Raw genomic sequence first — 12,714 nt, 5'->3', positions numbered from 1 at the left:
GCATGACATTTCTATAAATTCCTACTCATTCTTAAATTTTCTGTATTAACCACCATGCAATGCTGCTTAGCATGTCTGTGCAGTGCCCAACTGAATTAATGGAATGTATCTATTTTAATTATTGGCTGTCTGTGTCCTTTCTGCAGGTGTTCGATAACTGCTGGTGTTGGGGAACCTTGCTAATTGCAGACCAGTGGAAAGCAAAAATTGTAACAATGTATCATTTTTACTTTTGCAGTTTTACAGACACACTATCTTCAAGTGTTCTTCAGGTGTTCTGCCTGCTAACTGTATGGGCCACTAGTCTGGGTTTACACACTGCTAAGCATTGTGCAGACAAGATCAGCACAGCCAAACTTAACATTCATTTTCTCTTTTTCCCTTGCTTGGGCTAAGCCATACACCACCAAACACTGGCCTCCCCCACCTAAAAAAAGGTAAAAGTAGTTGAAATGAAGAAAAGCAATCTATGAAATAAACACTACAAAATGTTTGTTAGTACACTTGAAATATTTTTACATAGGTCTGGATTTAAACTCTCACATCAATGACCCTTCAGAACACAATAAGCGTGCCTTATCACTGTTTGCCACACAACCAGCTTTGCAGTATGGAACTGACATAATTCTGCATACAACCAACTGTGACATCATCCACAGTACTAAGAATCCACATAAGAGATATTTGTACAGGTATACATTTCAGATGTCTTGCACCGAGTGATCACACAACCATTTATGACTATTGCTTGCAAAAATGCAGCTCTGTCTTACCTCTGTGTTTGTTACACATTATTGTCTTATCTGACCAGTAATCTGAGACATGTTGTCTGTAAGGCATTCTATATCCTTTTACATAAAATGTGTAAGAATATTAAATGGCAATAATATAAAATTGAAAACAAATTGGGCTGGATGGTAATGAGCAGAACCTGTGAATTGTGTATTGCTTACTTACATTTCCATCCTTGATAAAATTACTTCTATACACTTTGTTAGTCTAATCTGACACACCCACTGGAGTTAGGCAAGTCTGTATCGCAGATGTGTTTCCTTCTCCCTATCAGTTATCATTGACAGTTTCAATCCATTAGCAACAAACACAGAGGGTGTGCCTACACTATGTTTACATCTGTTACACAAAGCCGAGCATTTGGGATTCAGCAATTCCAATGAGTTCACACCTCATTTGTATCTTCACTGTGCTAACATCACTGAATATACACCATAAAAAGGCAACCATTTAGCTAGGGAACCTGAAGGTTTGGATACTTGTTTATGTGGGAACACAGAAGAGGCTATTACTTTAGGATATATCTGCACAAAAGACTATTGGACTTCCGATGGTATGCTTGCATTTTTCAGCTATATACTGTCAATGCTGAAATATCATTTAAGAAAAATTTGTTTCATATATATATATATATATATATATATATATATATATATATATATATATATATATATATATTTGCAAATGCTACTGTTATCTGTATGTATTGCTTAGAAGTACACTGATGGCATGGACATGTTTGTCATGGCATTTCACAGGTATATATGACTGGCAAAAGCTTAAAATGGAATGTTCTGTGTTAAATCTGTACACGTTTCAGAGATGTTCATTTAATATCACTTTTAGCATTTTACTGATGGTTTGTTAGCAAAATGTGTCATTTGTCTGTTCTTTTGGGAATGGGAGAGCAAAGCTGCATTTCTATTTTGGCACAAACAAGGATATGTTGCTATTGTTACTCTCCCTTGTTTGGCATCAAGCCTTGCTTTGGGTTTGAATGCAATGTTACATTCACACAATTCCTGTTGTTCATATTTCAAATATCTATACTGTTTTATGTTTCTCCAGTGGGTAATACTGGGAACAGGTATGTTTTAGCTATGTGATACTTATGTCCTTTATTCTTCTGTGTTTCAGGACACCTAGGACTATATTACCCAGATATGTCAATCCTCAAAAACCACCCTTCAGTGACCCTGAGAATAAGGTCATTGTGGAAGCTTTTAGGTGACATGGTGCCTTTCTGCTTGAAAGGGGTTGTGGTGATATGTCAGGCAGAATTCAAATTTGGCAGCAGATAGTTGCAGATATGAATGCAGTAGGCAGCCACAGCAGGATATATAATCAGGTGCACCATAGAGAAACTGACATGATCTCATCTGCATGGAAGAGAGCAACTGCACTGGCCTGTAATCATATGGGTACCAGGGGGCCTACTACACAGCCACCACTAATAGCAAATGAAGAGTTCCTGCCCACTACCATGGATCCATGCAGCTACCAGGAAAGTGCAGAACTGCATGTCCTTAACATTGGTGCTCCTGTTTCAAGGACAGCAAGTATGTCCCAGGAGGAGCCTCCAGGTAGGCTTATGTATCTCAGTTGTTAAATACTCGTGTAGAGTAAAATATTTACATGAATACATTAGATCTGTTTAACAAGAAATAGGTTGGGGGTATTGTAGATTGCTACAGTTAACAAAAGTTCTGATTGATTACACATGGGGCTTAGAGTGGATTTGTCATCCAAGTTCTTGTTGAAAGTATAGTTAATGGACATGTAAAGGGCAAAGGTTCAGACTCTCATCTACACATGCTAAGCCAAACATTTTTATGTCAGTACTGATAAGCAGTTCAAAGAAATATTTAGTGTGTGATATTGGTGTGCTGTACTGTCTATAATAGTGGCACCACTGTTAGTTTGTTAGCATATATTGGACTGTAGTAGCGTAGGTATTAATTTTTTCCTGTGTTTGTTGCTTATTGTCACAGGTGATCCTCACAGTGGAAGTGTGGGATATCTACCACCTGATGTCATGTTGAGGCTGAATCTGACACTGAGGTTGATATCCACCTATCCCTTGTAATTACACTGGGCACAGCTGGTAGGCCTACGCCTACCCATTCCTGTTAGCCCTCATATATTGGACAAGTGGAGGATGAGGCAATCGATCAGGGAAGTGTGGTTACTATGGCTTCAGTGTCTGTTGACTCTGACCATAGCCAAAGTGTGAGCAAGGTGCCATGAAGGAGTGAGGTTAGGGCTGTTTGGAGTAGGTCTGCTGTCCATCCTTCACCTGAACCAGGTGCATCTTCCCATGCCACTCAATGTATGCCTAGGGCCCTCATGGAATTACAGGCATGTTCTCATAGGTCCTCCAGAGAACTGCTTATGGTTGTAGATGTGGCACAGGCTGACGTGTGACTGCATCCATCATGTTGCCTATTCAATGGATTGGATGACTGAGACATTAGAATGGACAGTGTCTTTGATGGAACATCTGCTGGGAGGGGGGTGACATCCTCACGGGCATAGGTCAGCCACATCATTGCTATTAGATAATATAGTCATGCCCGATCATGCTCCCAAAATGTCAGTACTTCCACTGCTCAGTTAGTGGTTGAGCTGTCCACACCCAGACATGGCAGACCATGGGGTCATGGTATTGGATGTCCTCATGAGGGAAGCTCATTCAGCACTAATCAGTCATGCTCAAGTAGCAACAGTGCATCTGGCCATGGATGTTTTTATTTTTTTTTTTATTTAACATTTGTTGACCGGGAAAGTCCGACTAGGTTCCACAGATCCTGTTTTCAGTGGAGGCCCGGGGAGAAATGCTCCAGAATGGATGTGAATGGATGTGAATGTGTCAGTGTAACTCCAGGCAGAGCCAGTTCTCATGCTCAGGTATGACAATGATGAACTGCCACATCTACCATGCATGGCTCACAACTGTCTGACATACCAAGGAGTAGAGCTAGCACAGAGCTTGGTTTGGTTCATACAGATACTCACACACCAATTTCATCTGGAGGACCCATACAAACACACACAGCAGTTACATGATTCAGCCATGAAGCTTATAACTCATTTTGTCTCACTGGCCATTTGTCACTTTATCCAAATGTCTGCCTGCTTGTCTTTCTTACTCACACACACTCACCAACCTTTTCTGTCAGCCATAGCTTCCTGCCCCCCCCCACACACACACACAACACCTTGTGCAAGTGATGATAACTGTGCCATATCCTTGTTTAATATATTTTGGATTCAGGGATGCATAAGTTTTTGTGTCTGATGCTCAGAGTGCAAAGCTCACTTAGTGCTTATTATATCTGCATTTGTGATGTTGAACTGGTAGTTGTACATTTGACTTACATTGGTCTTAGAAAGTTAGACAGTTGATAGCATCAAACGTTTTTGCATTACTGTTGTTAATGATCTTGTGAGGGTTGTGAAGTCTGTAACTGAAATGTGTCTCATTACTTTCTAACTTCTCTTTCAATTTTTTTCCTAGGACAAACATATGGTGCTAAACTGAGGGCATTCAGTGACCAGCAGTACTTTGAGAGGTATGACTGTGTGAAACTTTGATGCCTGAGGCCTACTACTTAATAATGGGCACATATATATGCTTATGTATTTCTTATTGTTAAGGGTAAGCACATCATTAATACACCAAGTGTTGTTTAGTCTAGCCCTTGCTGAAAAATGTGAACATCAAAATGTGTTTCAATAGCCATGACCAGTTTGAACTATCATTAAATGTGGTCCACTATAGCCCCTTGATACTAGTTTTTATGTCACAGAAATATATACCAAAGAGGATAGGGCCAAGGGCAAAGTCCTTTGGGGCACCACTGGTGATATTTTTCTGTCTAGCACAAATACCACCAACCTTAACTGTACATGTTCTCTCAAATAGATAATTACAGTGAAATATGTGTAGATTAATGATGAGCTGGGAGAATATGTCAGTAATACCAGCACAGGGGGCACAAGTAAAGGACCTGGCAAAGTCTATATAAACAATATGGACTATATGCCCCATGGCCAGAGTAACATCTTCAAAGAACTTATTCATGTTAAGCAGGCAAGACCTTCCCTTTACAAAGCTGAACTGGGATGCATCCAGGGATATAATGTTATCTATATCATTGTTTATTGTTCAGCTATAATATGTTCTATAGCCTTGCAAATAATAGTAGTGAAACTAATAGGTCCATGGTCCTCAGATTCAAAAGAGGGACCAAAATAATGCAAGGGCACCAGAAAAGCCATTCTCTATAGCACAGGAATGTAACTGGTTAAGAAACTAAGGTTAAAGATTTTACAGAGGGGTTTTGCCATGTTGGATTTTATACTTCTCAGCAGACATCCAGGATCCATGGAAGTAATGTTTTTTTAATTTTGGAAAGTGGCAAAAATACTTGATCCAAATCAAACTCTGGTGTGGGCTGTGGGGTTGGGGGTAGGCACAGAAGATGGAGGGAGGTTGCAGTGAAGTTGGAAGATAATTTGTTCACAATAATAATAGGAATCCCAGAAAATGGGGTAACACTGGAGACAGGTTGTGTGCAACTATGTAGGTTACTTCTAAGATTCTTCGTATAGCTGAAGAGGGCATTATGATTGTCTTTTGAATTAATTGCAAACCAGAGGGCATAGTTTTATATCCATTTTAGAATGTTGAAGAAGGCATCTCTTAGCAATGGCTGAGGGTGCATTTTTTATTATTATAGTTTGTTGATGTTGTTTTTCCATCATATGATTTTATTTCTAAAGATGACATTATGATTATGGTAAATTGGCATGGATGGCTCATTGCATCTGTCCAATAGGGAGTAAAATGCCTAGTAGCAGGCAACAACTTCAGTTACAAGATTTGTTAGAAAGTTATAGAATTTGTGATTATTAATAAGATCAGTAAATAGTAAATGATTGCTTTGGGAGTAATCCCTGAATATAGAGGCTACAAAAACAGGTTTTCACAGAGAAGATCATAAGTGAGGTAGTCACATCTGACCAGGGAGATAACAAGTTGGGTGGTGCAACTAGGATATATCCTTGTGTAGACTAACTCAAGAAGATGATCAATTCTATCAAGGACAGAAACAACTTTGGAAAACGTATATTGTCATTTACAAAATTCAAAAGTCTCTTAGCATATTTGCTGTTGTTAGTAAATATTTCCAGTTTTATCTACTGAGAGCTGAAGTCACCCATAAGAAAGATCATTTGTTCTGTTACCTTTTGCAACTGGCTAAGGGATCCTACATGCTGTCTCTTGAGTATTCAATACTACCCCTATTAGAGATGGTTTGGTTACCCTCTGGACATATAGTTTATGGGCTGTTGTGATAATCTTGAGCAGCAGCAATTTTCACACAACCCATCACTACCATATTGCTAACTCTATTAGGTTCCTCAAGTTCATTTTCCCCCATAGTATCATGTTAAACATTTAACCTAGTCATGCTCCATTTGTTTGCACTATAAAAATATTACTCACTGACCTTGACTTGTACTTGATCCAGTTTTCTTCTCTGACAATCACATTTTTCTGTGAAAGTTTAGACTGCTATTAAGGGCTCCTTTAGACCTACATACAGTGCTGGGTAACTCCTTGTTATGCTGCCGTGGCCTGCTAGATATGTAGAGGTTGGTCTATAGTATATCATTGAATGATCACATCATTGAATGGCATTTCCGATGAAATGCCATTCACCAAACCCCAAACATCTGCACAACAACTGCAGCTACAGTGAGAAAAGGTCAAATTTCCTGATCCCTACCATATTGCGATATCAGTCAGAATGATTCAACGAATGGCATTTTCGATGCAATACCATTCGAAATGCCATTCAATAATGTGATCATTTGATGTAATAATAGGGATCTGTACAGGTCACCATTTCCCCCCATTTCCTTAATAGTGTTACACTCCCGAGCTGTAGTCTAGATTGTCATATCCTCCTTCAAATTACTTACTGCATGCTCTCTTATTACAAGGTCACACAACATTTTCAGAAATAAAGCTTGCCATCCATTCACCCACCAGTGGAAGTTCATCCTTATTCCTGCAATGAAATCATTAACGTTGTCTTCTGTCTTCCATCTGTGTTCTTTAAAATGCTCTCTGTGGACATCAAGAGTAAGTTTAAAACATTCAGATTATCACTATTTAACTTTATCATAATTATAATAGTCAATATTAGACATGTTGGCTAATATATACAGTGCCTTTTCCATTTGCAGAAAGATTAGAAACTCTGTATATTGTACCTTGTCACTCGGATGCTCTTTACATGCTCTTTAAAAGTACTTAATAAATTTTATCAAGATCATCCCTCTCTTTATACTAAGAAAACGTTTAGCACTGACCTTGAAAACTGGGGCTTTTATTTCATCCATTATGCATGTGTCCTTGATGACACATTTCATTCTCTTTCTCTCTGTTTTCTTTGCACCTCAAGATGATTGATTGTCAGTTAGTCTACCATATCTCATTTCTAGCTCAACTTTATTTTTTACTTCAAGCTGGATTTTATGAACATTCAAGTACTGACTGAGATGCCTTGCTGAATGACATGCAATCAGATCTACTGCTAGGTTGTCTCTACTTTTTGTTTGCTAAGTCTTACCTGTTCTCCAGATATCTGTCATGTTATTCTTGGTCATACCTGCTCATATGTTTGTTTCCCTGCTTTGCATTCATTAGCCAGCTGTGACACTGAAAATTATTCATACTCAGCACAGCACATTTTTCCTGCTTCCTAACTACTCTAATTACAAAGCTAACTACTTTGCAAGATATGCTGCTATACATTTACAATAAGGCTAGGTGAGTACACATGCATTCTGATAACAAAACGGTTTTGCAGGTTATACAAATGCAATATGTGTAATATTAAACCACTGTCATCAGTTAATGTATGGAGAGCAGAAATATAAATCACAAACCATGATACCGTGTAATGCGTGATGATCAGCACTATGGTGCCTCAATCCAAACCATAGCAAGCCAATTAATATACAAAGGTAAATGGCTATAAGAATGTACAGTAAATGTACACAGGTAAAAGCCAGCACCTGACACACCCAAGTAAGATTAACACTATGCAGATACATACCAGAGTTACAAGGGTTGTCTCCACATCATCTCATCCACCTTAGGATGATCACATTGCCTTCCAGTGCTATTGTGGCAGCACTAATTTAAACTTGTCTAAAGTAATTTAAACAAATACATGGGAATGCTCAGATTTGTCTCACACACACACACACACACACACACACACACACACACACACACACACACACACACACACACACACACACACACACGCACATGTACATACACAAATACACACACACACACACACACACACACACACACACACACAGAAGCAATTTTCCAGAGGGGTGGTAAATAAATTGGCAACTGCGCTGTTTCAGCACTCTCCCTTGCAAATTATAGTAATGCTGCCACCAACCAGCCTATCCAGTAAAATCAAAAGCAGAAATGTTTACCTCATATCTGCCAGTGTTTAAATATTTGAATAGTAGTATTTAACTCTAAGCAATCGTGCTTCATTTTAGTAGGTATATCTCAAGCATTTAATAGTGCTACTTTAATGCACAAACCCTGCATCTCATAAGTAAATGAATAGCCAGTTACAAGCATTTAAATCTGAATTATAAAATGCTTTATGAGAAATTAGTAAAATAAAGCATTTCTCTTGAAAAATAAAAATGTAAACGGGAATAATATTGCATAAGAATAACTCCTGAATATTTAACAAAACGGTTCTGAAAAGACAGATGACAAATACAAACTCTTAATGCTTATCTAGGAATCATCTTGAATAAAAAAAAATAAAATTAAATTAAATAGAGGCAGAAGACATACAGCAAACTCATTTAGGTAGTCTATTTAGTTAGAAATATACAATGCCTATCACTAGCTTTCAAAAATTAGAACAGAATGCAAAACGTTCTTCCAAGCAACAAAAAATTCCAACAACTCCTCCTACTACATTCTCCTTCTCACTGTTTGTATGAGTTCCAGGTATGATCACCTGTTGGTTTAGGCTTTGAATTTTTAAGATACCTGCTTCCATAATTAGATAAATTAGAAAGGTGGAGTACCAGATTATGCATCATCCTTTGACCTGAAGTAGCATCTTCAAAGAATGTTTAGTTTCAATCACTGCAGAAGTATACAGAGCAGAGCAGTACATTTCCACAGTAATAAATACATTTCTTCATACAATACCACACGTCTTTTACATATTACTTATTTACTAACATTTTAAGTATAGCAAAAATTATTTAACTTTTATCTAAAAAGAATTACAGTTTTTCTAATTCCACAAAGCTCAAGTACAACTATACATTTCCATTCTGAAAAAGATACCTTTTCTAAGCGCACTTCAGTTTTTACAGACTGAAATGTGTAGTAGTATTGTTTCCAGTCAGTGCCTATAACAATGCAGAATACAATGTCTAGTTTGCTATCCTTTTGCATATATTATATTATTTCCTTGACAGCTTCCCTTTATTGGTAAGGTTACTACTGAACATTCTGAGTAGGAGGTTTGTGCTTTTGAGCAGGCTATAAAAAAACATTTTCTGATGATAAATGCACACTATGATCCAGGCTTATAAACTATATCCAAATGTTTTTTTTTCCCAAATAAGAATTTTTATTGTTTATTTCCTTTTTTTTATATGAAAAATAAAGGTGATACAATGGTATAACAATGATACTGTCAAAACTACGTAACAGAGCTTAAGCAAAAAACAGTGATCAATCACAGATTATATAAAGAAACATAAACTGCATTTGGGTACATACATATGAAAGTATGGTAACTTATATGTCCAAGCATTTCTATCTGAAGTCTGAAAAGAAACATAGTATTGACCTATCTTTGTCTTATTTGGACCTGTCACTGATCAGTCTCACTGGATATTTACAGCTTAGTTAGCTTATAAATATACCTTGTACTAACTATATATATTATGTACAATCTATTGTCACCTCTAATGATTTGTTAAGTAGCACTTTTATGACCTCTCAAAATGAAATTATTAAATGTTATCTGAATAGTTTTTGTTCTTTTACAGTCCCCTTAGTTTAATGTAGTAGCAGTCTTTTATCCCTAAGATATAATTAGGTCTGTCTTAATATATCTAGAAGAGTTTTCCAATATTTCTGATAATAGGTTAATTTTTTGTTTTACTTTTTGTAATTAACTTGCTTGCTAATACATATTTCAAAGCCAAACATTTGTATTCATCCCAGTTTTAGATCTGTCTTGCCAGTGTAGAGCAATGTATGATTTCAACATGACACATAACATAACTATAATGTGCTTATTTTCATATGTGAAAGTTATGGGGAATATATTTTAAACTGCCATTTTCCATGACAAGGTGGATTTTGTGTTCGCTTTTTTTCTAGTTTAGCTCTTAGCGAACACCATAACTTATATACATTTTTGCAGCTCCAAAAAATATGTAGTGTGTCAGCTACACTACTGGGACAGGTACGACCGAAAAGTGATAGGGTAGGACTGATTTTATTCAAATAGAATGGTGTATGGTAGGCATTGTTATTAATCATAATTTGGGTGTATATAAATTTTGGTACTTATGTATTATCGCAACCAGATTTTTGCGGTTGCGGAATTCACAACCTGGAATCAAAACAAGTGCAGAAAACACCGTAAGGTGGTGATGTAAGTCATTACTGCTGAAGAATGTCTGGATTACCGTCAGGAAGAAAAACAATTGCCAAATTCATCTTCCTGGTTTGCGTGCATTACACACGCATGCAATGGCAATGCTCTCAAAGCCTTTCACTGCACTCTAATATGTATAGAATTCCCAGGCATGCATTGTAAAAACTGTTGGTTTGCCGACTTTTTTTAAGATAGGAGTATAGATGCCTATTTCCGACATTTCTCCTCCTACTTGCAGTCACTGAATGTGGTATACATTGCGTACAGTTTTATTTTAGTACATAGCAGTTCTGACATGTAATTTTATTTGTTTTTCTTCACTTTTCTTCATAGTTCTTTGTCCGTAAAAAGGGTATGTTACAAGGTGTACAGTCCAGAAGTAGAAACATGCCAGACGTAAACAAGACCATATAACGTACCCTTTTTACAGCAATTTGTACAGTGGGACTATTGCTTTGATCTTGGGTTTTAGACGTACTCAATCACAACCAGATTGTGCATGTAAGACTTGAAAGTACTATTCAAACTCCTTAAAGTCTTACATGCACTCATTTCACTTGAACTATGCGATTTCCACAACCGCTGAAATCTGGTTGCGATAATACGTAAGTACCTAAATTTTTTGATGGGGGTTAGTTTCATGGTTAGTTCAATTGTGGCAGTTTTTTGTTCGAGAGTAATCTTTTTGTTCTTTTCCTCCCAATATTTTGAGCATAGGATAGAATCTTGGTATTTTATTTTTGTTATTAGTCTATAGGTGTTTGATAGCATTTTTGACCTGAGAAGTAAATAGTTTATTATTTGTTGGTATAGATGCATTCTTTGACAGTCAGTTTTGACATTTGCTGTAATTATGTTGACTAAATATAATATTTGCTTAATTATAATGTTATAACTTTTACTTACTTCTAATCTTTGCCTTATGCATTCAATCAAGAGCTTTTTAATTTGGTAAAAATCCCAGACAGTGCACTTTTTAATTAATGGGTATTTGTCTACTTTTAACATAGTGTTATTTAATCTGATATTTGGATTTAGGTGGATCTGTTGTCCCAATATTAGGGTATCATTTAGATTAAGGGAGGTTATAAGGTTCTGGAAAAGTAAGCTTTTCCTTATAATTATAGGGTGAATTCTAAAAACTCTAAGTGTCTCAGTATTTAGGTAGGGTATGACTTTAGGGTTTAAGTTTGAAGAGATAAGGTGTAGCTAGTATAGCTTAATCCAAAGTGGGTGCCTTATCTTTTTAGGAGATTCATAGTTTATTTGTATGATACGACTAGCATTTATGATATCATAATATGTCTGAAAATCAGATAGCCCTACACCTCCTTTCTCTTTGGGTAATATTAATCTGCAGTTGCTGATTCTAGTACTTTTAGGGTGCCATATAAACTTACCTAGATTTGTTTTTAATTTGGTGAAAAAGCTATTTGGTATGCATTGATTGATAGCATTAAAATGATAGAATACTTTGGTGAGAATGTTCATTTTTATAGTTGCGGCTTTAGATAGAGAAGATAGATTTAAATTTTTCCATCTATGTATGTCATCCTTGATATTTGTCCATGTTTTGTACAGGTTATTTTTAATCAAATCAGAGTGGGAGTGGGCAAACATGATGCCTAAATATTTGAGATAGTAGTTGACTTTGACTTTTGTTTCTGGAAAATAGAATTCCTTGTGCCTAAGGGGTTCAGTGGAAATATAACTGATTTATTTGGATTGATGGCATAATTAGATACTTTGGAGAACTTTTCAGTGGAATTTAGAATCTTTTTTAACTCTGTAATAGAGTGTTCAAAATAGATGTTGAGGTCATCAGCAAAAGCTGTGTATTTTATTTGGACTTTAGAGATGTGCATGAAATGATGGTATGTTCTTTGACTTATTTTAAGGAGAAGAATTTTGATGTAGATATTGAACAGGTATACTGATAGCGGACACCCTTGTCTTGTGCCATTGATAATTTAGATAGGTTTTGATTGCTTTTTATTTATACAGAGTGTTGTAGTAGCTTTGTTATATAAGGCTTTCACTATATATATATATATATATATATATATATATATATATATATATATATATACTCACTAGGAAGAGTGAATTGTTTCAAAATCCTAAAAAGAAAATCTAAGTTCACTCTATCAAAAGCTTTGGATGCAGCTACTGA

The sequence above is a fragment of the Protopterus annectens genome, chromosome 5.part0 (genome assembly GCF_019279795.1).
Source record: "Protopterus annectens isolate FY-2018-M chromosome 5.part0, PAN1.0, whole genome shotgun sequence".
Classification (NCBI taxonomy): domain Eukaryota; kingdom Metazoa; phylum Chordata; order Ceratodontiformes; family Protopteridae; genus Protopterus; species Protopterus annectens.
The sequence above is the reverse complement of the archived record's forward strand: the minus strand, read 5'-3'. Positions refer to the sequence as shown.